Here is a 25,483-nt window from a genome sequence, read left to right as displayed (position 1 = left end):
TTTTCTCAACAATTCATATACATTTTCAGCCTCTCCTTGTGTATCTGCACAGGCCAGTATTTAATGGCATGATCCCCCACTGCCTCTGTTTTAGACAAGGAGAGGATACCCTGCACTGAATGGAATAAATCTGTAGATTTGTGAATGTGGCACACGAAGAAGAAATTCTCAATATTAAGTGTTTCTGCAGTCATGCTGGGAGAACAAGGCAAGATGTTTACACCATAAGGGGTACACAGATTAATTTACTGGTTTGTAAATCACTCTCATACTGCAGAGAAGAAGCTCTGAAATTCATTTTTTTTTATATGAACAAATTTCTTTTGTGTCATGAAAAGACCCCAAAGGACCAGGACAAGAGGTGGAGAGTAGCAGGGCCAGAGTCATGTCCTGTCTAGACCCAGATGGGGGAGTAGGGAAGGTGCAGGAGGCTGTTGGTCCCTGGAACAGGCAGCTGCTGCAGCAGCTCAGGCACAGGGATGTCTGTGGGCCAGGGGTCTGCCTGGCTGTGCCATAGCCAACCTCACACCCAGCTCAACGAACTGGCTCCCAAAGACAGTGATGTGGGCTGGGACTGGAGAGTGTGAGCAAATGTGGAGCTGGGCAGCTGAGTCAATCTCTGAGTCAATCCCTGTCCTGTTTCCCAGCCTCCTCAAGTGCTTCCCCTGTGCTCTGAGTACCTTGTCTTGCTTGCTGCCTCTAATATTTTGTTTCATCTGTGGGCTGCAGCTAAACAAAAAAACCTAACCTCGTTCACCAACCTTTTCCTCTAAAAGTTCTCTGCTTTTAACCTCCTGTTCTCAAAAATGCATTCATGTCCTCAGCAGCCACACCAAGTACCAATATTCAAATCTAAACACCTATTAGTTTAACCACAAACTCAAAAAAAAACCTCACTTCCTTTTCAAACCAAAACAGGGTATTGAGAGAGAAGTTCTGTGCAGCTCCCTTTTGTGAATATAAAGACTATTTCCCATTAATCCTAACTGTTGATTAAGCAGCCTCAGATCCTTGAGGGTTCCTGCTCAGCTGTGTTTGCCAGGCTGTGTGAGGGGCAGCCAGCTGTCAGATGAGCCCTGTGTGTGTGTAAGAGCTCAGCTGTGGGAGCTGCTGTGTAAGCATCACACCCATGGGCCACCAAAGCACTTTTGGGACACAAGTGGAGCTGCTGCATAGCAGAGATATTGGGCAGGTACTGGGGTGATTCAGCACTGTCACTTCTGTGAGCTCTGTGCTTGGCACTGGTGACAGAGCTGGAGTTGGCTCATGGCTAAAAAATGCAAGGAGGGAAGGGGATGTTGAATGTTTCACTCAAATGATGTGAATTGCTCAGGAGAGCTGGCAACAAAATGCTTGAAATGGAGAAGGAAACAGAGCTGACTGAGAGAGCCTAGCAAGAGTTGGGTATAATGCTGCCCTTCATTTGAGTCTAGAGGTGTCTCTTGCTAGAGAATAAGCTCAGAGCCCTAATTGGAGATCATAGTAACAGACAATATGGTAATATCCAAGTGGAAGTATCAGAATGGGAATAAATAACCCAGAACAGATGACTGAGCTCTTAATGTCCTTCTCTGATTTAGATTGATTCTAACTGCAAACATAAGACAGTTGATTGTATTCAGTCTCATTTGTGATCAATTCTGATTACCGAATTATGACAAATATGAATGAGATTGTAACTAGCCCAGCAATAAGCTCTATGTTGCTAGGTAACAGGACAACATTATTTCAAACAACCCCATCCAGGCAAAGCAACTGAGCTATTGTTGCTTTCTGTTCTTGCTCCCTGTTCTTTAGATTTGCTGTTAAGATCCTTTTAAATGTCTTCTCCTTAGTATTTGGTTTCCTGGGAGGAAGAGTAAGGGTTTTGTTGAATTTCAAGCAGGCACCTTTTGCATTCTGTGCCACTTGAGAAAGGTTTTTGTCTCAGTGCTGTGAAGTGATGCACTCCTGGATGCTGAAATTGCTGCAGAGCAGTTCTGGTGCCATCCAGCTCTCTGCTCACACCCTGTAGCTCTGCTCTGCCCTCACTGATGCTGCTGGAATGAAAGTGGTGGGTGTTTGTCTGAGCCAGTTTGGGTGGTTTCAGGTGGGTCCCAAGGGCTGCTGCTTATCTGGGACAGCACCATCCCAGCATTACTTTACCATCCCAGCACTGGGAAAGCTGGCCAAGATCAGGTGCAACTCAAAAACTGCTGCCAATTCTGTAAAGCTTTAGCAGGAACCAGCTTGTCAAGAGGCTCCTGCTCGGTGCTGAGCCACAACTTGTATGTGATGGGCAAAATAAAAGTGATGGTGGCCAGAGCAAGTAGATTGGCAGAACAAATGGCAAGGTGACTTTAGCACAGGATTTGCCTACCTGGCAGTGGGCAGCCTAACCAAAAAAAGCTCCAGGTTTGCTTGAATTGGTGTCCTGGAGGTGACAATGCCAACAGGCAAACCTCACACATCCTGTTCCCTTCTGAGCTCTGGGGAAGGTACTTAAATCAACCTGAAAATAACCTGAACAGTGCACTGAAGCATCTTTACTTTAGAGATATGTCAGGAACACTTTCAATCTTTTATCTTCTCTGGAACAGCAGGAGAAATGCCACTGAAATGAGGCCTGTAATTTCTCCTCTGTAATTATACCTGTCACCACTTCCGATGGAGCTGATATAAATAGCCTGTTCTGCCTTCTGTTTGCATTGTGGTTTTTAATACAAAACAAAAAGGAGAGATGCAAACTGTCTAGCCCTATTCCTAATGGTAAGACTGGCCCAAGATGTATAAAATAAATGAAGCATTCAAACACTGCTAATTTGCTCTGTATTTCTAAGCTTGACACTCTATGCAGCATATTACTCACTGTTGTAAGTCATCTTGTTTGCTTAGAGTAGTTGTCTGTAGGATTTCTGTCACATGATAAGGTCAGATGATGAAACCAAAAGGCAAGGCAGGTATTTTAATGTATGGTTTTGCATGCCTTGTGTCTACTGCTGGATGCACATTTGTCTGGAAACAAAAGGCAGGCCTGTGCCAGTGTGAGATGCAAATCTCCCTGCTTTAGTTCCTGTGAAATCCTCCTGTAAGCCAAGGGGAATTCACAGCCCTTCCCTAGAGATGGGAGTTGGTGCATTCTAGCAGAGAGAAGAAATTCAGTATATTTTAACTTGTTCCAGTTTAAATATGTTGGGCCAAACGTGCCAGCAGTGTAAATTAACCCAGCTTAGTTGGTGTCAGTGGAGCAGCACCATTTGTGTCAGGGGAAGATCTTAAAAGTTGATCCAGTCACAAACACTTGAGACTTAGCCTGGGATGGGGGAGCCCAGGTGCTTTTATGTGATCATTATTGACTCTTAGCAGCTGCCAGCAGCTCTGCCAGGACCTCTGACATGATGAAATTAAGAACCACTCCACAGTGGGATCCATAACCCAACTCCAGCTTTACCAGTTTCAGTGGCAAACACAGCATGGAGCTCTGACTTTGCCAGTCATAAACTAGACAAATAAAGTCTTTAAAATACCTAATGTAATTTCAATATTCTCTCTCTTCTCAAGGGAGAACAAATATGGTGAAAAAATTAATTATGGAGGGTGTTCATGTACTGCAATATTAAGTTATCACAACCAGAAATTTCTAGGAAGAAGATACAAATGAGAAGAAGGGAAAGGTTTGTTTATTCTAATAACAGAAGTTTAATAGTTCCCAAAACCAAGTTTTTTTAAAATTTCCCAGTAGGTAAAGAGAGCTTTAGCTTCCACAGATTCCTACCTAAGGAGGGCAAAAAGTCAGCACCACAATCAAACCTGTGCAGAATGTGGCCTATTACTTAGACCACAGGTTTTACTGGGGTTGAATTTGTATCAGTAAATATAGGGGCTTTTTTTTTTTTTCCTCCTCAGAGCTCCCCAAATTAACTTTAAAACCTGTGATAATCATTAAACAGTCAAACAGCAGAGGTATGACACAATGCAAGTGAGGAAGTTCAAAATCCCCCATCTCTTCACAACACCCACCTCTGTTCTGGAGTGAGTGGTGCTGTCTCACCCAGATGTGTTCTGCTCCTGGAGGCAGAGACATCATCCTTCCATTTGTGACTGAGCTGAAGATTGCCAGGATTCAGCCAAGAGCTGTGGTTAAGGAAATGCCCCCTGCTATGTGCTGGAGTATTCAGAGCCCCAGCAGTGATCCTGTGGGTGCTCACAAATAGGAGCATCTCTGGATAAATCCCTTACGCACTGAGGTCACCTCAAACCTCTCAGCACTGCTCCCACATTTGGGTATCCCCAGAAAAACCAGCACAAGGGTTCCAAGCTTGGTTTGTCTGCCCAGCTCAGCAGCCATGGACTCATTGCAGCGTTTGTTACACTTTGTGCATCAGGAGACAAAGCAGCCAGGGCCCTTGTGCCGAGAGTCAGATAAGTAAAAGCAAAACTCCTCCAAACAAAATGGCATTTACAAGGTGGTGAATCAGCAATGCTGCTGGACAGGGTGTCAGGGGCAAAGGTAAGAGAGGACAATTTTTGTGTGTTTTGTGCTGAGGCAGGTGAGCGTTGTCGCTCTGGAGTAATTGGACAGCCCCAGTGACCCTTCTGCAGTTTTGTCTGGCCCAACCAGTGCATCCCAGGAGCAAATCGTTCTGCTGGTGATGCAATCCAAGGTGATAAGCATGTGCTAATAAGCTTGAACTCGATTTAAATTTGGAAAGGCTGCTCCAGGAATCCTGCTAGATTTATGGGAGTGTGCAGCTGAAGCCTGTGGCCAGAAAATTCCTTGATGCTGTGAAGTGTTAAAATGCCTATTATTTCACAGAGAGATTATCACATACACTAAGATGTTGCATAACAAGTCATGCGTCAAAGCTGTTGTGGTTCAGAGATTCCTTGTAACTTTTTTCATTCTTGCAAGACCCTTTAGGAATGTCTCCAACAGCCCCTGGCTTCTCTACATCTCAACACTTCTTTTTCTGAGGTTCTCCCTCAAGATTTTTCCTTCTGTTTGAGAACAGGGAACTCATTTGAGTGGGACTAATTTCTTTCTTCTACAGCTTATTTCCCCCATAACATGCCCTGGCAGCTCAGGGAATCCATCTCTCTTTCTTCAGTGCTCAAAGCTTGAGGGGTTTCTTCCAGGGCTCTGGCTTTCTCCAGCACAGGATTAACACTGACACATCCCAGCTCTGAATTCTTATTAAAATAAAGGCATCTGCACAAGCAAGACTTGTTCATTCTGCCACCTCATTTTGGCAAATGTCCTCACCATCTTTTCCTACTTGCTCTCAGCACTGGGCTTGCCCCTTCAGCCTCTCCTCACTCCTAGGATATGATTTAAATCTCTTTATTTTTGAGCCCTTAGCTGTGGTCACCAATTGTTGATGTGAGGGTCTCCAGGATGAGGTGAGAGATGAGAATTGATTCCAAGTTCTCAGAAGGCTGATTTATTATATTATTATATTAAAAGAAATTATATACTAAAACTATACTAAAGAAAGAGAAAGGAGACATCAGAAAGAAATGAATAATAAAAACCCATGACAGAATCAGAGAGTCCAATACAGCTGGCTGTGATGGGTCATTAGGCAAAAACAATTCACATGCTGGGTAAACAATTCTTCAAATCACATTCCAGAGGAGCAAAACATGGAGAAGCTGAGGCTTCTCATCTTGCTAGGAGAAGAAATCCTGGTGAAGGGATTTTTCATAAAATATCACAGTGACACTTAGCCTGCCTGGAGCCTATACCGCCCAATCAGAGACGCAGGGAGCAGAAAGCTGCCTCTTCACCCCAGCAGTGAGCCAGACCCTCCTTCACCCAGCCTTGGTATTTCCCTCCCACTCCTCAGGATGGAATTCCTTTAGCACTTGGCGATGAGCTCAGCGGGGCCCAGCCACCAAGGAGGCAGGAAATCCGAGATATTGAAATGCCACCGGCTGCGAGGGAGGAATCGCCTGTTGATGCATCACCCCCTTCTCTGTAGGACCCTCCCCTTCCTTCCTTCCTTCCTTCCTTCCTTCCTTCCTTCCTTCCTTCCTTCCTTCCTTCCTTCCTTCCTTCCTTCCTTCCTTCCTTCCTTCCTTCCTTCCTTCCTTCCTTCCTTCCTTCCTTCCTTCCTTCCTTCCTTCCTTCCTTCCTTCCTTCCTTCCTTCCTTCCTTCCTTCCTTCCTTCCTTCCTTCCTTCCTTCCTTCCTTCCTTCCCTGGAGAGCAGGTGCCCTTCCAACACTGCTTCCCCTGCAGCCCTGTTTGGCTCTGCCTCCAGGGCTTTCTGCTTTTTTCTTCTAGAGAGCAAAATAACCCAGTTCGTGGGGTTTTTTTGTTTTTTTTTTAATCCCACAAATGCGTTTTCCCGAGTTTTCGAGGAACTGACCTTGCACAGGTTACTAAGCTTTGAAAACAAACAAACAAACAAAAAAAACCCTGAAGAAGCCCTGATGGGTTTGTAGAGCAGAAGAGTCATTGTAAGTGATGAACAATTAATGTGTGTGAATGTGAGCTCTTTTCTGCAAGAGTTAATTGTTACAAATGCACACAGAGTGAACGTTCCTGCTGCTTTGCTGTGTCTGAGAGCTCTTGGACCTTGAGGTGTAAGGCAAAAAGCCTTTACTTTTTTTTTTTCACTTTGCTCCCTGGCACTGCAGCCTTTACTGAGTTGATTGAGAAATGTAATATAATCCACTTACAGGAAAAACTCATGAAATTTGCAAGTTCAGGGAATGTTTTGCAAAAAGCTAACAGGCACTTAAATATGCATGAAAAAGGAGCACAGTGTGACCCTCATGAATAGCAGCAAATCAAATCTAAGCTGTGGTTCTCCAAGAACAGAGCTGAGAAAACTCTTTTTCATTTATTTACCAGTTATGATGTTTAGTGGCTGTGAAAAGAAGTCTGGGCAAGTCTCTTTTGTATGATATCAACTTGAAAAGCAGGGCCATGCTTATTTTATTTATTGCATGGTAGGATTATGGCAAAGGCCTAAGTGGTTCTATAAAATTTCCCAGTTGCTATAAATTTTCTGAGCACCCTTTATAATCACTGTGAGTAATTATGTCCACAGAGCAGTTCCACCAGTTCCATGTTGACAGTTCCATGTTGTTCCGCCCTGGTGAGGAAGGTGACATTTTACCTTGAAATTCCAATTGCAGATGGATAACTAGCATAAACTAGATATCTGTTTTTATATGGGAAAAATCTTTTATGTCCCTTGTCTGCCATCACACACTGGTCTGTATGGGTTCCTAAAGCCCAGCAGTCTGCCCAATTTTCAAACTATGAGTAGTAATCAGTGTCTTGAACCCTGGTTTGCAGCTGCTGTGATCACGTTGAAGCCAAAAGTGTTCACCATTTACACAACAACTTAGAAGGCACCTTGAGAAACTTTTGAACAAAAAAATGGGATTACAGGGCTGTCAGGTGGCATCAGTTTGGAGTGAACAGAGGAGGCTTGAGGACTGAACCAAGAAGATCAACTCAACAAGACAAGGGAATTCTTCCCCAGAAGCAAGGGATCAGTGTGGGCTGCAGCTGAGGAGGGCGTCAGGAAAACCTGATTTGCCCAGAGGTTGTTGCAGCACCAGAGCAGTTTACTCAGAAGTTGTGAGTTCTTAGTTGTAGTTTCTAAGTTCTAGTCACACTCAGTCCGGGGTTGTTGAAGGTCTTGCTTTAGAAGGCTGGGTCACCTCCAGAGCTGCCTTCCTGCAGCTTTTCCCTGATTCTCTGAACAGCCAGGGGCAGTCTGTGGGATGCTACACAGATCAGCCTCAAGGCTTGTAATAGTTCTGTCCAGCCATAAGACTGACAAACATATTAGTTCAGAGAATTCCAGCTCACAGTGATGGACAGGGGAGCTCCCCACAGGAGCAGAGAGATTCTTGATGGACCTACAGCTAAAGAAATACCCTTGCCAGTAAGGCATGAGAAAATTGATGTGAAATGATTCCATGTACTCTGAAGAAATTTTCTCTAAATAAGATGAGTTTCAGATATTTTTGTTGGGCTTAAGCTGTCTTCCAGTTCATCATTAATAGCTACTTGGCACAATTAAAATTTTAGACTTTGTGCTGTAGTCATGTGGCCAGACCCTTGCATTTCTAAGATGGACACAACTCTGGGGTTTTGCCTCTGAGAATCTTGTCTAGCCAAGGACTCAGCCATGTCCATGGAGAGCTCTGGAGCCAAGGCAGAAGAAGCCTGTGCAATAATTAAGATATCAAGATTGCTAATGACAAATCTCCTGAGGGCTCAGCAGAAAAAAACTTGCATATGAAGAAAAGAGTACTTTGTTAGCAGCATTTATGAATAACAAACCAGTGAGGTACCTTTTGCTCCTTGGATGCCATGGAGACAGTTTTTACTCTCCATTATTCATCCCTTGTGTAATGACTGAATTTTGAAGAGCTGTGCTCTTACAGTTTCCCTGGACCCTCATGAACAGGCCTAAACAGTGGGTGTAGAAGCTCTGGAAAGGACAAAACATCTCCTGAAAAGAGTTTGTTCTTCATTTCAGGAGACAGTTCTTAATAGGAATATTGAAGAAAATAAAGGGAATGGAATATGTCTGAAGAAAAATAATATTAAATAGAAAAGGATCTAAAGGTGCCAATGGAATAAGAGTGATTTATTTTGTGTTTTGAATCTTTTTTTTGCTCAATATCAATTTCATTCGACTTGGCAGAGAAACATAACAAAACTGAGCATCTTCTGGGCTGGAAAGTTGTAAAATTAATTGACTTGTATAAGCCTTTCTCTATACTCTGAGATTTCAGTCTTCCTGAATCTATTTTCCTTTATATATCCTTTGGTTATTTCGCTTCTTCCCATAAATGTCCTATGCACTGAAACTCAATTATTTTTTCAAAATATACATATATTGGTTAATTTGGGAGTTATTTACCCCATCCCCTGATTCAGCCTTCCATCAAAACTCTCAGGGGTGACCTAGGAGTTAAATAGCAGAGGCAGTATTCTGGGGGACCTGACAATTCTGTAGTTATTAACTGAATTTTTATGTTTTGTTAAGATTACAGTTCCTCATGATCTGCTTGTTAGCTGAGTAAGGCCATGTTTGTTCCTGTTGTAGAAATAGGCAGTGAAGGAGATAAATAACTTTCTATAAAGATGCTGCAGATGTTAGGGGAGGGAAAAAAAAGAAAATTGCAGAGAAAGGATGATCCATTGTTCTGGCATATTTTTAGCACTTCTAACCTTCCTCACAGTTTGCTTCTTGCTTTTCTTGCCAGCAGAAATGCATTCTGTTCATTCCTTCATTTCTTTATTTCATTCTGATGACCTTCCTCAACTGAAACTCAATAAATTAATAAAGGTTAACAGTAAGAAAACAAATAGCTTTGTCTTCATGGAGCATTGGAAAGGATTTGTACAGCACTTGTCTTCCATTAATGCAGCATTTGAGGAGTCCAGATGCCTTGCCATAAGTCTTCTCTCTGAATCTATTAAAGACCTTAAAAACCAGAAAATAACATGATGAGAGGGAGGTTTTTTTTGTCCTGAACACTGGGTGTTTCATTTCCAAGAGATTTATGTTTCAATGTTCTTTGAACCCATCTTTCAAAACACATCCATATTTGATCATCTGGAGCAAGAAGATGTGACTAATAACACAATCAGGGTAGTAAAAGGTGGCCACTCTGAGAAGCACATCCATTTGCACAAAACCTCTTCTGTTTTATTTACAGTTTTCCTTTCTGTATTCAGGGAGTAATTTTGTTGTGGCCTTTTGAGATCCTTCCTGGCACCTCTCCTTTCATGCATCCAGCTTTCTGGGCACTTCTGGACTCAGTTTCTCTTTCATGACCCTCTTTAAACCAATATTTTATAGTTTCTGTTTCTGTCTTCACCTCAGTAGCAAGAACTGTCTCTACAAGGATTTGTCTTCCCAGATCTTTTCCATCCTAAAACTTCACCAGGCTCCCCCACAGTGCTCTGGCAAGGTGGTGAGGAGTAAAAAAAACTCAGCTGATTATCACAGATGCTGTTATTTTTCTCTATGATTCAGAAATTAGGAAAATATCCAGGACCCAATCCAAAAAACCTACTGTGAGTCCATTGACATTCACAGGGAAAAGGCTCTTCTAGCTGGAGTGAATCCACCAGAGGTTCCATTCTCTGAAGTACACACCTCTATCTCTTGTTATATTAAAAACTTTATAGTCCAAGTAGGTAGCAGAACTGCCTAAAAATAGTTGTGGTGAAACTGGGTATTTGTGGTTGTGCCAGGAAGGGTTTCATAGGCACAGTTAAAGCCAGATATGGAGTGGCCATTTGCTCCTCATTTCTCTGGTGTGCTCTTCAGTTCTGCTCTTGCAGGCCCCAGCTATTCTTGGTGCAGTGCAGGACAGCTTCCAAGAAGTTTTTGAAGAAGGACATTTAGTGTACCCTTTGTAGTTTTCTTCTGGGAGACAAAACCAAAAAAATTCTTATTTTATTTAAACTAGCTCCAGTTCCTTCCACAGATTTTCACAGAAGTGAGCTCCTCTGTTTCTTTCAGCCCTGCAGGAGAGCTGCCTTTGTGAGACACTGGTCTTGTTCACACTGAGCATCTTCATCCCCTGGTCCTTTTCCTGCAATGGCAGGACTGGATCAGTCTCAGGGGCACCTTCCAGCCCGAATACTCAGTAATAATAATAATAATAATAATAATAATAATAATAATAATAATAATAATAATAATAATAATAATAATCTGCTACTATTCTTGTTTGCTGCTTGGTGTAAGTAAGATAAATTTTCAGCCCTGAGCTCTCAAGCTCCACAAGAACAATAGCAGCTAACAGCAGTGGTGCTGCAGCATCCAGATTTGCAGAATATAACTGGGTCTCTTTGCAAGCCAGCATGATTTGGGGACCCAGATTGCATGATCGTGGCAGATCTTTTCCCTGCTTGGTTGGTCTTTGTTGAGCTTTTGAATTTGTGTGTCTGGAGAACATTACATTTCTAGAGCAGCAGGTGAGGAACCCTTGAAGATCATATATATCACTGGCATCTCCAGACTATATTAAGGCACAGTTTTCCAAAAAGGGGAAAAAAATCCTGAGATATTTAGCCTTTCACCTTCAGAAGTGTTATTGCAGTGACAGAACAGCTCCCTTGAACTGGAAGTGCCGTTGCCTCTGGGCTGGGGGTCAGGAGCTGGTCCTGCATCACGGCTGAGGCACAGATCGAGGGTGACACTGCAGTGCAGCGGCTGGGGGGGCTGCTCCTCTGATAAAGGTGGCATTTCTCAGATGAGATGTTAAATATAGATCCCTTCAGCTCACCCCTCCTGACTGGGCAGGCAGAAGTTAAAAATCTCATGATGCTGTTGCTGCAAGATGATCCCAATGCCTTGGCCAGTGTTTCCTCTCAGAGCAGGAGCAGGTTGTGATGCTCAAGCCAGAGCTGCACCATCCTGGCTGTGTGCTGGCTGCAAAACTACCTCTGCAGCCTTTGCACTACAGGTGTTCTGTCCTTGGATTCTTTGGTCTGGAGTACAGCAGGGGATCCCTAAGCTTAAGGAGTGATAGAAAAAGCCAAATTCCCTGGTGTTTTATCCTGCGAAGGACAAAATTAACTCTACCACTCACTGACTTTTGCAGTATTTTGGACTATTTATTCTGCTTGGAAAGAACAGTCTTGAGAGTCTGTCTCAGACTGGCATCGATATTTCAGGCAACTCTCTCTGCTGTGGACATTAGTTCCTAGAGTGTAAAATGAAGATAATATTTTTCTGTCACTTAGGGATGTTGGGGGAATAAACTCTACTAATGCTTATGACATACATGGAGACAGCGAATATAAGGCTCTAAAAGCTGTTTGTACTATGATAGAAGTGCAGCATAGCAGAAGACAATACTTTTGCTTTCTTAGGGTATTGACAGACTAAATAACACTTTTTTTTAAAACTTCACATACACTGAGCATACCGGGCATATATTATTTGTCCTACTGACATTAAAAAGTAAAAACAACAAACAAACAAAACCAAAGCAACAGCAACTCCTTGGGTTGCAGATTGCTTTTGGAGTAGGTGGTTTTAGCTTTATTCAAACCCCTTGTGAGTATGCTTCAAATTGAAATTAAAAAAAAAAAGCTTTCTCTTTTTCTTTTAGTCTTAACAATCTGGTTAATTCAACACAGATGAATTGCTTCAGTTGGTCCAAGTGTGCCTTTTTACTGTTAATGTAATTTTGCTGATTGTTTTGTCATAATCATAATATGATTCTTCCATTTTGAACTAAGAAGTGACTCAGAGTTAAGGGTGTTTTCATTTAAAACCTAATTTTTTTTTTCCTTTTTATTTGGAACGTTATATTTTTGTAGAAGTTCAATTGTATCTTTTCAAGGAAAAGTCATTTTAAAGAGCTGTTTGGAATTTGCAGAAATTAAGATCACATCCTGCCGCAGAGAGCTGCTGAATGGGAGCGGGAGACATCCTGGTGCTCCATCACATTTCGGCAGAAAGGTTCAAGCAGAGGACTCAGTGGTGAGTGCATAAAAAAGAAAAACCCATGTAGGTGGATGATTAGGTGCACAGGAACAAAAGGTGCCATGTGTTGCTCTTCAGAGCAATCATTTTATCACTCTGGATGCAGCACTCTCTGTGTTCTTCCTTCCCATTCTCACTGAAGATGAGACACTGGGTGAGGCATGCGTAGGTTCACGTGCAGCTTTCCTGGGAGTTGCACCCTGAGGAGAGAATGCTGGATTGAGATTTTTTTCATTCTGTACCATCACTCCCTTCCAGTATTTGTTTTTCTTGACTAACAAACAGTGTTTGTGGCACTCTGAGCTGCAGATCCCATCCAACATTTCAGGCACGCGGAGGGAAGCGTGTGGTGGAGCACACGAAGGGTGTGTGCAGGTTTTTGGAAACATGATGCAGGGAGCTGCCAGGCTTTGAGTATTTTCAAAATTCAGGCCCACTCGTGGGTGCTAAGCACTGAAATGTCTAGCCAGGAATTCCATTGAAAATCTGGCCCAGATTTTGCTGCCTAGGAGGAGAGAGTGAGCGCTGCATCTGTGGATCCCAGCTGGGGGGGCAGAGACCACACTGGGCAGGTGGAGCAGAAGGTCAGGGAACAGGAGGAAGTGTGATGGCCTCGAGTCCTGCAGGCACCGGCAGCCAGCCCATCTGAGATGTGCTCCCAGAGCCTGGCAGCTGAGCATTTTGGAGCAGAGGCAGATGCGTGGATGGGGCCATGTGTCCTCTCGGCTGGCCCTGTAGACTCACAGTCAAGAGAGGATTTTCCTTGCATGTTTTTTCTCTCCTTGGACAAGGAGAGCCTTCACAGCATAGTCCCAGTTGTGAGAATGAAAGTGCTGGCTGACAAAAAGAAGAGTGGTTTTTACATGAGGTTAGGGAAGGTTAGCTGTGGGATTTGGGGCATTTTTCTTGTTCTTTATGGTGGAAGTATTGGCAAGAGCTGCTAATCCCACCAAAGCTCTGTCATGGAATAATGTGCCCTCTGCAAACTGGCACCTAAGTGATCTGAGTGAAACTGAGTCATGGCACAGCTGGGATTGTGCATTTCCACCATGGAAGTTTCAGGCTTTGATGCCACCCTCAAATGAATGAGGGTTTCACAATAAATCAGTCAGAAAAGCACCGTGGGGGGCTCTGCTGTGAGACACTACTCCTGAATGCTGGAAGGACAAGTTGGAGTGTTGGGGATCAGGAATGGTGAATAAGCAGCACAGTTTCCACAGTGTTCTCACTGCCCTTGTGCTGCACACAGAGCAGAGTGACACTCATGCACCAGGGCACGTTAGATATGGGTCCCCTTAGCCCAGAAGGGAGTAGAACAGCCCTTATGGAGATGTTTATTTGGTTTTTGGGTTTGTTTTGTTTTTGTGATGGAGAATGTAAAACTGTCTCTTTTTGCTCAGAGGCAGGAGGATTGATGCCAAGCCTGGTAAATCAGACAAGGGGCAGCAGAGCTGTGTACCTACCTAGGATGCTGCAGGTACAGTTGCCAAATATTGCCCAGTGCAGTCTTAAGAGTGAATAATTCTTTGAGGTCCTGCATAACCCCCAGAGCTAGTCATCTGTCTTGGTGGCCCATAGATTGCTCTGGATAAGCAGGTGCCAAACACCTGAAGCAGGGAGATTCCCACCCCTTCAGCCTGGCAGCTGCCCTATCTCTGCAACATGCAAGGTCTCAGGGAGGATTTTCTGCTCTGTAAATGAAGATTTGTAAGGGCAGGAAAAAGAGGAAATTAATTACAATCCTGCCCCAATATGTCTTTACTCATGGTTACTAAAGTCTGCCAGTCCCTGCCCCACCATCTGCACTCTGCAGTTAACATTGGTGCTTTTTAAACAGTTTGCTGGCAGTTGTGAGGAACTAAAAACTTCATTAATAAAGCCAATTTATGGTTTTATTTTTGTTATTGCACAGGGAACAATAAAGCTATACAAAAGGCTTGGGCAGTACTTGTGTCAGCTGCACTCACCTCTTCAATTAGGCCAGGGGATTTTTATCTCAAGCTCTCAGATAGCCAGTCCATTAACACTCAGGGTGGGCAAGGACACATCATTTGCTTAGTGCTGCAGTGAAGACTCTGGCTTTGGTGATGAATGTTTCATGACCTGATCTCTGGAGAATTGGACACTGACCACGTAGCAAGTGGCTGAAAAGAAAATTGTCCAGCTTTTCCTCATTTGCCCTGAGCCATATGTTGCAGAGCACTGACAAGTGCAGCTGTGAGTTACAGGACTTCTCTCTGTTAAAAAAAGTGGCTTCTCTGACAAGGCTGTTCTTTCTACCATAAATGTGCATGGTACAGTCAAATTCCTCTCTGCAGCCCAAGAATCATAGTGCAAGTCCTTGTCAAGAAGTGCTAATAGGAATTTCTGCTTCTACAGATTGCTGGCTGTTCAAAGATGTGCTACAGGAACTTGTGTTTCAGATAATTCCCAAAATCCAGCAAAGATGGAGATCCCTCAGTGAGCCTGGAAGCTCCCAGGGTGCTCCCAGTGTAGGGGCAGAGAGACCTGCCTAGAAGGGAATCTTTGTTTCTTCACACAGGAGCACTGATGTGCATGGTAAATGTGGAGTTACTCGCATTTCATTCCAGTGGAGGCCCCACAACCCAGATGAGCTCTTTTCTGTTGGTGAAATCATGAGAAAATGTCTATCTACATAGCTCAGGGAGTTGCAGGGGAAGCCCAAGCTGGCTCTGAGCACCCAGAAGTGACATTGCAGTGTTAGTGGTGGCACTGCCGAGGCTCTCAGTCTATTTTTAAGCAGAGGCAATGAGCCCATACAGAGAAACTTCTGACAGACCAGGAGAAAGTGTTTTGACACCTAGCAGGGGTTCTTCTCCCTGCTGGTTTATTGTGCTGTGTAAGCAGAACTCAAATTCTAGCTTTTCTCCCATCTCTGAGTGGTTTTGCCTCCTCAGAGAGACTTTGCCTTCTCCCACTCCAACTGCATGAGCAGTGTGGAGCACTCCAGAACCTCTGTGAGAAGATTTGCTGTGGAGCTCAGGGTGCAGTGTGAATATGTCATCAACTCCGTTTTACAGGGGGAGTTTTGGGGTTTCAGTAGGAGCAGCTATTTATTAAGGTCAGGCTGAGGCCCCGTGTCCTCGTTTCTTGGGCTGTCCTACCTTCTGCTGAGCAGCTGGTGGTGAGGCAAGCTGTGGGGGACCCAGCAGATGGTGGTGAGGAATGGTGTGTGAGGGAGTGTGGGAAGGAGGTGCAGTGGAGAATGTGCCCAGATACCTCTGTGATACTCTCCCAAGCGCTGGGATCCGCCACGCAGCAAAATGACTCCACACGTTTCTCCTCTGCCTCAGTTCCCTTCTCCAATCTACTCCTTTGCAGCTTGTGTTGGAATGGTTTAATTGAGTTTAATTAGCCCTAATGCAGGGCACGTCTGCTGCTTGCCTGAGACATCATAATCAAAGAAGGGTCTGCACTGAGGAGTATCAGAGCTGCTCCTGTCCTCACTAAAACAAGAAAAATAACAACAAAGCCTCAGGAGGGAATTCAGCATCTCCCACACCACTGAGCACAGCTGTACCAGGTCTCTCTTGTCACTGCTTGCATGATTAGTGACATATCATTTGTTTGCTGCAAAAGGCACATAAGTTGAGGGAACAAAGCTGGTAATTAGAGCAACACAGCTCAGATGTGACACGTTCTGCCTGAGCTTCCAAACCAAACACTTGGCTCTGCTTCTTTGGATGGCATTTCTCCTACGCCCACCCCAGAACAGCAACCAAGCTGATTTCAGGCCAAGGGAGGAGAGTTAAAGGGCTACAAAGGGACATCCTTCTGCTTCACACTGCCACTCAGGGCTTTATATCTACACCCAGACAATGAGCTTGCAGGTACTTTGTGAAATGAAAATGTGCAGCTATTTTGACTATATAACCTTAGCACCTAGTGTGTACCAAGGTTTAAAAGCTCCTCATGAAGACATTCCTAACCCAAGAATTTAGGGTACACACAGAGTTTTGAGATGACTGTAAGCCCTGCAGCATGCTCTGAGAAATATCAGCTCTGGGCTTGCTTGAGCCAGTGGAGAAATCAACTGTAAAGCTCAAGAGGAATAGTGCAAAATTTCTAGCATCAGCCTTCTCCAATTCAAACCAGGTATCCTTTATTCTGATTTCCTCAGATAGCACCAAAGTGCCCTGCTATCAGAGTAAGAGCCTCTGCTCCATCTCTGCAGGCAGATATTTATCAGTAATAGTCCAGATCTGAACTTTTTTCAGAAGTCATATGGCCACCATGTGCTCTCTCTAAGTGGCAACTACTGCTTTCCACTGGCTTTAAGCATTAATTACATCTCCCTGGCTGGTGTATCTGGCATCTCTGTGCATTAGAGAAGTATTTGGAAAAAAATATTTTAGGTTCTATGGCTTATCCCTGAGAAAATGTTCTGTCTGTTGCTGCTTTTAAGTGAGTCTCCTGCTCATGGATCAGAGAATGTTTAAATTTAGGTGAAAACAAAAATATCAGCTGTATTTAAAGACATGGATGAGAAAATCAGAAAGTACCAGGCAGTACGTGTTCCTTAAGCAATCAGCTGCCTCTGATCCTCTCAAAACTCTTAAAAGAACATGGTGGATGTGGCTCTTTAATGTATAATTGCCATTTAATGTCACTGAAAAGTTCACCAGGGGACCTGAATGACAATATGAGAGCCAGCATGGACTCACAGAAGTTCCCTCACAGCCCCCTGAAGTGTTGCCATAGCAAGGTCTGCACTGATCTCTGCTGATTCACAGGAGCTGCGTGGTGCTGGCTGTGCTGGGGCAGGGCAGGCTGAAATAGGTACATTTCTGCATGGCTCTGAGAGCAATTTGTGGTGCAGAAAGACAAGGATATGTAGATGGAAGTACAAACAAAGCAACCAGAAACTCCCAGAGGTGGGCTCTGTTGCAAGCTGGGAGTATCTGCAGCATTTGCCAGGAGGAAAGACAGGAAAATAAAATCAGATTCAGAGAATGAATAATGAATAGGGGTGGGGAATACAGATTATTGGCAAAACTAAGGGTAATTTAAATGGAGTTTGGGTTAAAATCTTAGCAAAATTAGCTGCAATTGTTGTTGTGTCTGAATTTGTTTTATAGCTGACAGCACAGAGGTGTGATGGAATCTAAATCCACAGGATTTGTGTTAAACTGCTTTGTAGCAGTGTGCTGAATGCAAGGTCTCACCTCAGCCAGAGACTGGACATTTGCAGAAATGTAACTGAAAGATTACTTGGGTCTATTTTAGTATATACAAACACACTTTGCTATAGGCAGATATCTGTACTTCTCTTTCTTCCGTCTGGTATCCAGAAGAAAAATAAATGAAATCAGAAAAAATGTAGAAAAATCTCCCGATAACAGCATATCTAAATGAGATTCCCAGAAACATGTCTTGACCTTCAGCCACTCTCAGTGATTGAAAACAGTGGTTTCCCAACATTTCTTGTTCCCAGAGAGTGAGCGAGAGCTTTCGGTGTAAAAGTTCTCTGTCTCCACTGAACTTTTCAGCTGAGTCGTCAGCACAGACCCATTTTCAGCCAAAGTTCTGCCTTTTGCCACCTCAGAGATGACAAGCAGCTGAAGAAGAGCACTTCATCTGCTGACTGCAAGCCAGCTCTCTCAGAGGAAGGGCAGTAGGGTGGGAAATGGAAGAAGAATCCATTTTATGTCCTTGTGCATCTTTAAGCACAGAAGTTGGCACTGCTGTAATTATAATCATTTTCTCCACTGGCCACAATGAGCTGCAACAAAATCTGCTGCACTCTCTGTGGTGCTTCATCATTTCATATTTACTGCTCTGCTCTGGGGTTTGGCTGATCTGGAGGGAAAGAGCAGCCTCCAGAGTTACAGCCCTGCTTGCTCCCTCCTAAATCAAATCATAAAGGATTTTCTGAACTCTGAATGACTGGTGATTGACTGATTATACAGCTTTTCACCAATTTTAGTCATGTGCAAAGCTGATGCAAAGAGCTGGGGACCTTTTCTATGCCCTGAATGGGCTATCAGATCAGATCCACAGGCAGGGATGTAGCTCCATAAACTGGGAACAAAACATCAAATGTGTGGCATTGCTCTGTGGCTCTGATGCAAAGGAACAGAGCAAAATATGCTTTTATCCTCAGAGAAGATACACAGCCCTTCTAACTGTGCTGGAGCTGGCCTCAGGAGATCAGTGAGGTTAGCCAGAAAATGCCTAGGTAGCTAATTGGTTCTAATTTTTTCCAAGTAGCAAGGAATCGACAAAAGTACTGCAATGATTACTTTTCAATGTATCCTTTTTTTAAATGAATTAGCTGGAATATTAGTTATACCATCCATCTCAGGCTGGCATCTTGACCTCAGCAATTTCAATTTTCCTTCCAGGCTGCAGAGACCAAGGCTTTGCACAAAGATTTCTTGAAATGCTTGAGGAGCTGGCAGTGTTTGCTGCTGGTTGTAAGACTCCTCTCTGATCCTAGTGGGCCTCTATCAAACATGATTCATTTGACTAGTGACAAATAGGATCTGAACTCAACAAAATTTAATCAAAATGGGATAATGTCTGCAATTTCAGTTCAGGCTCTTGCATGGATTTCGGGTGAGCTTTTGCTTTTGTAAGCTCTCAGGTGTCACTTTTTGTCTTTTTTTTTTCTTTCTGAAATTCCTTCTGGGCCTGCATTATTGCTACAATTTGTTTCACCTTTCACATTTGGTTTTTTAATCTATAAGAGCCTACTGTGAGTGACTGTAGCTGAGATGCTTTGTAAAGTAACTGTTGAAAAATAATAGGTATTCAATTACCTTTCCCTTCTCATCTCATTTCTTCTCCTCAAATCATAATAATTTTGAGATTATGCTTTCTTTTTAAAGTCAAATCTAGAAAAAGAAAAGGGATGTTTTTCAGGCAGTGATTTCTTTGACATTTCCTTTCCTGTGACTCCCATCTCCCTTCCTGCTATTTTTTACCTTGTTCCAAAGATAAGGAGGAAGTTGTCAGCATGGATCACACTCAAGGTTTTGTGTAGCTGCATTTCAACCAACCCTTAACTTTCACTTCTGAAAATCCCCATCCCTGAAGAGAATGGTGGCAGATCCCTCAGGTTCTAGAAATGGTTATTGAGAGGAGGAAGCTGGACCAGGGATCCTATGAGCCAATGGCAGAATCATGCTGGGGTTTGCATCACCCAGAGTTGATCCTCAGTGCTCCCCTTCCTGCTTAGAAACCTGTGGACTTCTTGTCCTCCTGGTTGGTTATCTTTTGGTTTGGTTTGAGCTTAGGCTGGAGAGCTTCTCACAGGGCCCTTTGTTTCCTGTCAAGCCTGTTCTATTTGGGTTAAAAAAGAAAAGGAAAGTAGAAAAGCACACATCTCTGCCAGGGTTCTGTGCTCCCACATCCACTCTGTGCCATTCAGAAGCAGATCAGCCAATAGCAAATTCTCAGCTGATGTTGTGTTTTCCCAACCTTCTCCCACTCCATTTCTCTTCTTCAGCCCTCTAATTTTCTACCCTTTAGCTGAGAACATTGGACAGGCTTCTGTAGCCCATTTTAAAACTGAGGTTTTATTTTATATAGCCCTTCAATGAAACAATGCCTTATGTGTTTGAAAGTAAAGTGGCAACTTGTGTCCATCAGCCTCATGTAAAGCTGCTCAGCATCATTAAATGGCTGCTGGGTGAAGAACTGGTGACTGTTAGTTCTACTTTAAGTAATCATATTTCTCTAATGCACACATTATTTTGTAGAAAATCTGAGCTTATTTTAGATGAAAGATAGTGTGAATGTATCTTCATGAACAGTGCAATAATAGATTAGAGGATAAGCTGGGATTTCAGATCAGAGCCCCTGTGACAGTCCAAATCTAGAGCTGCACATTATAGTTCCTCTCCAGGAATTTGCACCATGGCTGCTGTGTGATCATGCAAATAGCTGTAGGCTAAGTTCAGATGGATGGTATTCAGCATTTTATCTTCCTCTAGAAGCTCTGGGATATGGTAAAGCTCAGATATGGTAAAATTTCACTTCTCAGCTTACAAGGCAAAGTAGGGTTTTACTAAGAGATCAGGGAAATGCAGTAACCACAAAGGAGGAAGGCCCATTTGGATTAGAGACCAAATTTGGATTTATCTTGGGTTTGCCATTGTTGTGGTCACTGTGGATGGCACCAATTTCATGAACACCCTCTGATAGTACCTGAAAAATAATTTCCAGCAGCACTCAGCACTAATTTTCACTAAACCAAAGTCAAGCCAGTTTTGAGATGAAATTCCTTGTGTGATGCTCGCTGCAGCCATCCCAATATGTGCTATGCAATAACCAGTGCAGGAGTTGTCATTAACAGATGTTGGCTAGAAAAAGCTGATGCCCTTTTGCCATCTATTGCATGTGAACACTGCCCTGCTCAGTGTCAGGCCCTGATATGAGCATTTGCTGCACTTGTTCATGTGACCGTTTGGTCCAAAATTCTCTGAACACAAGGAAGGTGCAGTGGGGCAGAGCCCGTGAATGGGTACATCCTGACTTCCTGCTGGAATCAGATGGTTCTTGCAATTCCCACCAATTTTCTCTGAAATTTTACCACTATCAGGTTGTTAAAATGAAGTTTTGTGTGGGGAAAGGCCTTTTATAAACGTGGGGCGAATCAGAACAGCCACTGCTGGAAAATCCCAGATCTTGGTGAGGATGTGCCCATCTGGTGGCCTGTCCCTCCTGCAGTGGGACAGGGACTGTTCTTAGCCACGCTGGCAAGAGGCTCCTGAGGGGGGAACAGAAGGTCCAGCCCAGCTGGACTATGCCAATTTTTAGAGTATAATGATAAAGAGATTCAATAAACTTCATATAAACCACCACATAAAACCAAACCAAGGAAAACATCAGGAAAATCAATAAACACAAAAAAACACTCCCAGAAAAGCAGGAGAGTGGAAAGGGCTAATCCATTAAAAGTAAGGGATTTTGGTTTACTGGTTGAAAAAGTCTGAGAAATGTATCAAAGGCCTGTCCAAATAAATCCCTGATAAAGAAAGCATTGACCTATTCAAGAAGGAAGTCTGATAATGAATACATTTCAAATGCAGGATCCAAAACACATTGCCCAGTAGCAGAGCACCTTCTCCCCTCCCCATATTTTCAGGATTATCTATCATAGAAATAGACACACATGCAGTGAAAATCAGTATTTGACAGGTTTCTGCAGTACAGCAGGCAGCTTTGCATTCTGGAAGCATTTAAAGGCAAATCTTAAACCCTGTGGGTGTCTGACTTTAACTTCTCAAAGTCCAGAGAAGTTTTATGTCAGCCTTTTTCCCCTCTCCAGGTCTGAAATTGGTATTGGGGAAATGGTGAAGTGTGTCAGCTTGGGTTGGGGTGAGATATCCTTGGTAAATCCATGTTGCTTATCAATTTTTTAATTAAGCCTGTGACTGTAAGAACAATTTCCTTTGGAGTTTTGTTTTGGAGCTGGAATGTTGCTGAGGTTACATTAGCAGGCCTGTTGGTGGCAGAACCTGTTTTCATCCTTTGTTTCTGTATAGGCAATAGACAGAAGCAAATTCCCTTGATAGGCTTCTTGGATGCCCATGCTCCAGGGATTTTATAAAGCAGTTGTATCACTCTTCTGGCACAAGAGGTTCTCATCTGCTGCTCTCAGAGACATTTACTTGATCTCAAGTCAAGTTCAAGGCCTTGTCTCCACATTCAGCTTTCCTTACTCACCATGAGACAATTTCAATTCACACTCTGTGTTATCTTTTCTTAAATCTCACACTTTCCATGCAATGTCCTTGATTTGTCTATTTTTGTCCCCCGTTTGCTCCCATGTCAGGGAAATTTCTACTCTTTGGTTTCTCCTGTGTGACAGATCTCAGCCTCACTGTGTCAGTTCTGACCTTGGCTCTACCCAACAGGGCACAGTTGCCTTTTTGCAGCTGCTTTTCAGCAGAACCAGCCCAATTTGGCCTCTTAACTCTCTTGTAGCCAAACGTTGTTGTGGAAGAGGTTTGTCTTTCACTGCTCATTCAGCTTTCCCCCCTCTCTGGCTGTAGAGGAGGCCAAAATGAATTGAAGGGACTTGAGAGCCTGAGTAGCAACAGAAGTGTGGAATTTTTAATGATTCCTATCCAGGACCTGAGAAGAGCATCTGCAGTCAGCAGCCTTCCCACTGCAGTGGGCTTTGTTTGACAATTTTTGTGAGTCATAACATGGGAGCCAGGATCCACTGTTCCTAATCAATCTCTACAGCAACCTATTCCCTCACCAGTGGTAAACAGCAAACCAGCAAAATCCTGCAGCACAGAGCAAAGGATTCATGCTTATCATAATGAGTTTTCTATGGTTTAAATGACAGCACTCTGAAATTAACAGTTCTGGAGTCATTGTATTCAGGTATTACATCTTAAAATAATTGATTGTAGAAAAATAGTTGTGACATGGCAGCTGTGCAACAATTTTTCATAAATTGCATTGCTTTTCATTTGTTCCTAAGTCCTCATTTAATATGCTTTTAAAATCAATTACTATTTAATCAACAATATGAAGTCCAAGGGAATCCTCATGAAGCATTATTGCAAAGCATTGGTGCATGCAGTGTAACTGTCTCTAACCTAGAAATTCAAGCCTTCCAACTTCCCAGTGGCAAGCCATACAAATCTGTGGTTTAAAAATTAAAGACTGTTTAGTTGATGGTTTTAAAAAAAAATAAAATTCCTTTCCTTCTGGCAAACAAGTAGTAAATTGATAGTGTCTTTGGGATGCCATTGGCTTACATCACCTGGGTCATAGAAAAATCTGCTTTCTTCCTGGAGAATCCCAGTAAAACCACTTATGCTGGGTCAGGGCAGTTGTTTGGTTGGTGCCCTGATGTGCAGCCTGTGAGGCAGAGCTGGCTGCAGACAGAGGGCAGGAGCTGCCAGAGTGCTGTGAGCACAGCACACGCTGCTACCTGGGCACCCCAGGAATGGTGCAGGGTGCCCAGACTCCTCCTCAGTGCTCAAACACAAAGGATGAGGCTGCTTCCCTCCTCACAGGACTTGTCAGCACCATGCAACTTCTGGCAAAATTTCCAGCTTGAGCCAAGCACGCTGGAATCCTCCACAGTTTCCTGAGTGAAAGTGGGGTAATTTGAAGATCAACATGAGATTTCTAAGCAAACATCTGGTTTGAAAGCTTTTCTCTTCCTTTCTTTGTCCTTTGTGTTTCAGCTAGGTCTTTCAGACCTCAGTTTGAAGATGATGTCTAATGCAGTCCTTTCCTGTGACAGTAACTCCATTCTTATGTCACAAATAATTTTTTCATGTAACCATAGGTAACTTATAGAGAAAGTACATCAAAAGGCTTTGGGTATTTTTAGGTTGTTCCTTCAGAGCTTATGAGAAAGAAAATATATTAAAAGGCAGTGTAAACTACATTTCCAAGTATTCATAAGTCTTTTCCAAGAGTTGTGGAGTTTATTAAATCTCTTTAGCACTATACTCTTAAAATTGGCATAGTCATGGAGGCCCACCTTCCATCACCTCACATTTTCCATTTGCAAAATCTGAATTTTCCCATTTTTGCAGGTCTTTTTCTTGTAAGGCCTGTGAATTAAGAGGGCTCCACTTGTTATAGTCCTGTGGGTTAAAATCAGTGTCACAAATGTGCTCAGACTCAGCAAGAGTGTTAAAAGTCCTGAAACATTGCTTGTGTTCATTATTGCTGCAGATGGGGCTGTGCGAGAAGGGATGAAAAGAATATGTATAATATTGGGAGTGGAAGCTAAATTAGAAAAGAAAGTATTTTAATTTCAAGTCCTGAAAATGTTCTCTGAGCCAGAGCAGGTGCAAAGCTGTAGTAGCAACTCTCAGCCCAGAGGGTTTTAGATGGTACCATGCCCCCTCCCCTCTGAAGGAATGAGTTTCCCATGCAGGACAAGGGGTGAACTTCAGGGACATGTCAGGAACCTTCCTCCCAGAAACCTCTGAATCAGCCACTTCCAGCATTGCCCATTGCATGAAGAGGGGAAAAAAACCCCAAGATGCTGAGATGGGAATTGATGTTTCAGGGTGATATTTGTGCCAGCTGCAAGATTTTCTTGGAATCTAATGGGTAACAAGTTGGCATAAATGACTGTTAGCTAATGCAGCATTATACCAAATGGACCCATTATGCTGCAAGGAGTGCAAAATAAATTCTGGATGATGGGACATATTCTTAGGCAAAGAGGGAATTTCAGGGAAGAAAAAGCCTTTGTTGGATGTCTCTGTGTATTTAACAGGAGATTATAAAAAATTACAATCCCAGGCTAGGTTATGTCATCACACCCCCTAAAAGCACACAAATAATGAATTTATTAGTCAAAGCCAACATTATATCCAGTAGTTATAGCTTGTCTTAACACACTTCTGAGCCTCACAGTGGATTTCCCAAAGGCGGACATAGCAGTAAGAGGGAGATTATCAGCAGACAGGCCAAGGAGCTTTCATTCCACATGGACCAAGTTTGTGAGTTTTGACCCAGTGCCCCAATTAATGTGATGGCTGATGGCAAACCAGGAGCCCTGCCAGAGGAATCTCCCTCCTACAAAACACCTGATGAGGCTGGCTTTGTGTCAAGAACACCCGCAGGAGAGGGCAGGACCAAGTGCAGCCCAGCAGGGATGGCCAGGCTGGGAGAGGTTTCTGCTCCTGTGTCTCCCTCTGCCCTGCACAGGGCAGGGCTCAATCCAGCACAGGGCCCAGGCAGCAATGACCTGGAACTCCAGCACAGTCTCTGCTGCTCTCCGTTCCCTTAAGAAATCCATAGATTTCAAAATCAACCCTTTTAATCTTTAATAGCAACAGACTCATGAGAGATTATAATTGTTGATTCCAGTGGCAGACAGAGAGAGAAAGAGAGCCTGGAGCCCTGAGCCAAGTTTTTAAAACATGCCCGACCAAAAGCATTAGGAAAGCAGTGTGTCAAAGTCTTTTTCAGTCATTTGTGCTCTGGCTTTCTGAAAACAAGCTTCTGTGTGCCAGTATTCCCCTGTCCCTTGCAGTTGGGCTGAGGTGGAAGAGCCTGTCATTTA

This window comes from Molothrus aeneus, chromosome 15, assembly GCF_037042795.1.
Source record: "Molothrus aeneus isolate 106 chromosome 15, BPBGC_Maene_1.0, whole genome shotgun sequence".
Taxonomy (NCBI): Eukaryota; Metazoa; Chordata; class Aves; order Passeriformes; family Icteridae; genus Molothrus; species Molothrus aeneus.
The sequence above is the reverse complement of the archived record's forward strand: the minus strand, read 5'-3'. Positions refer to the sequence as shown.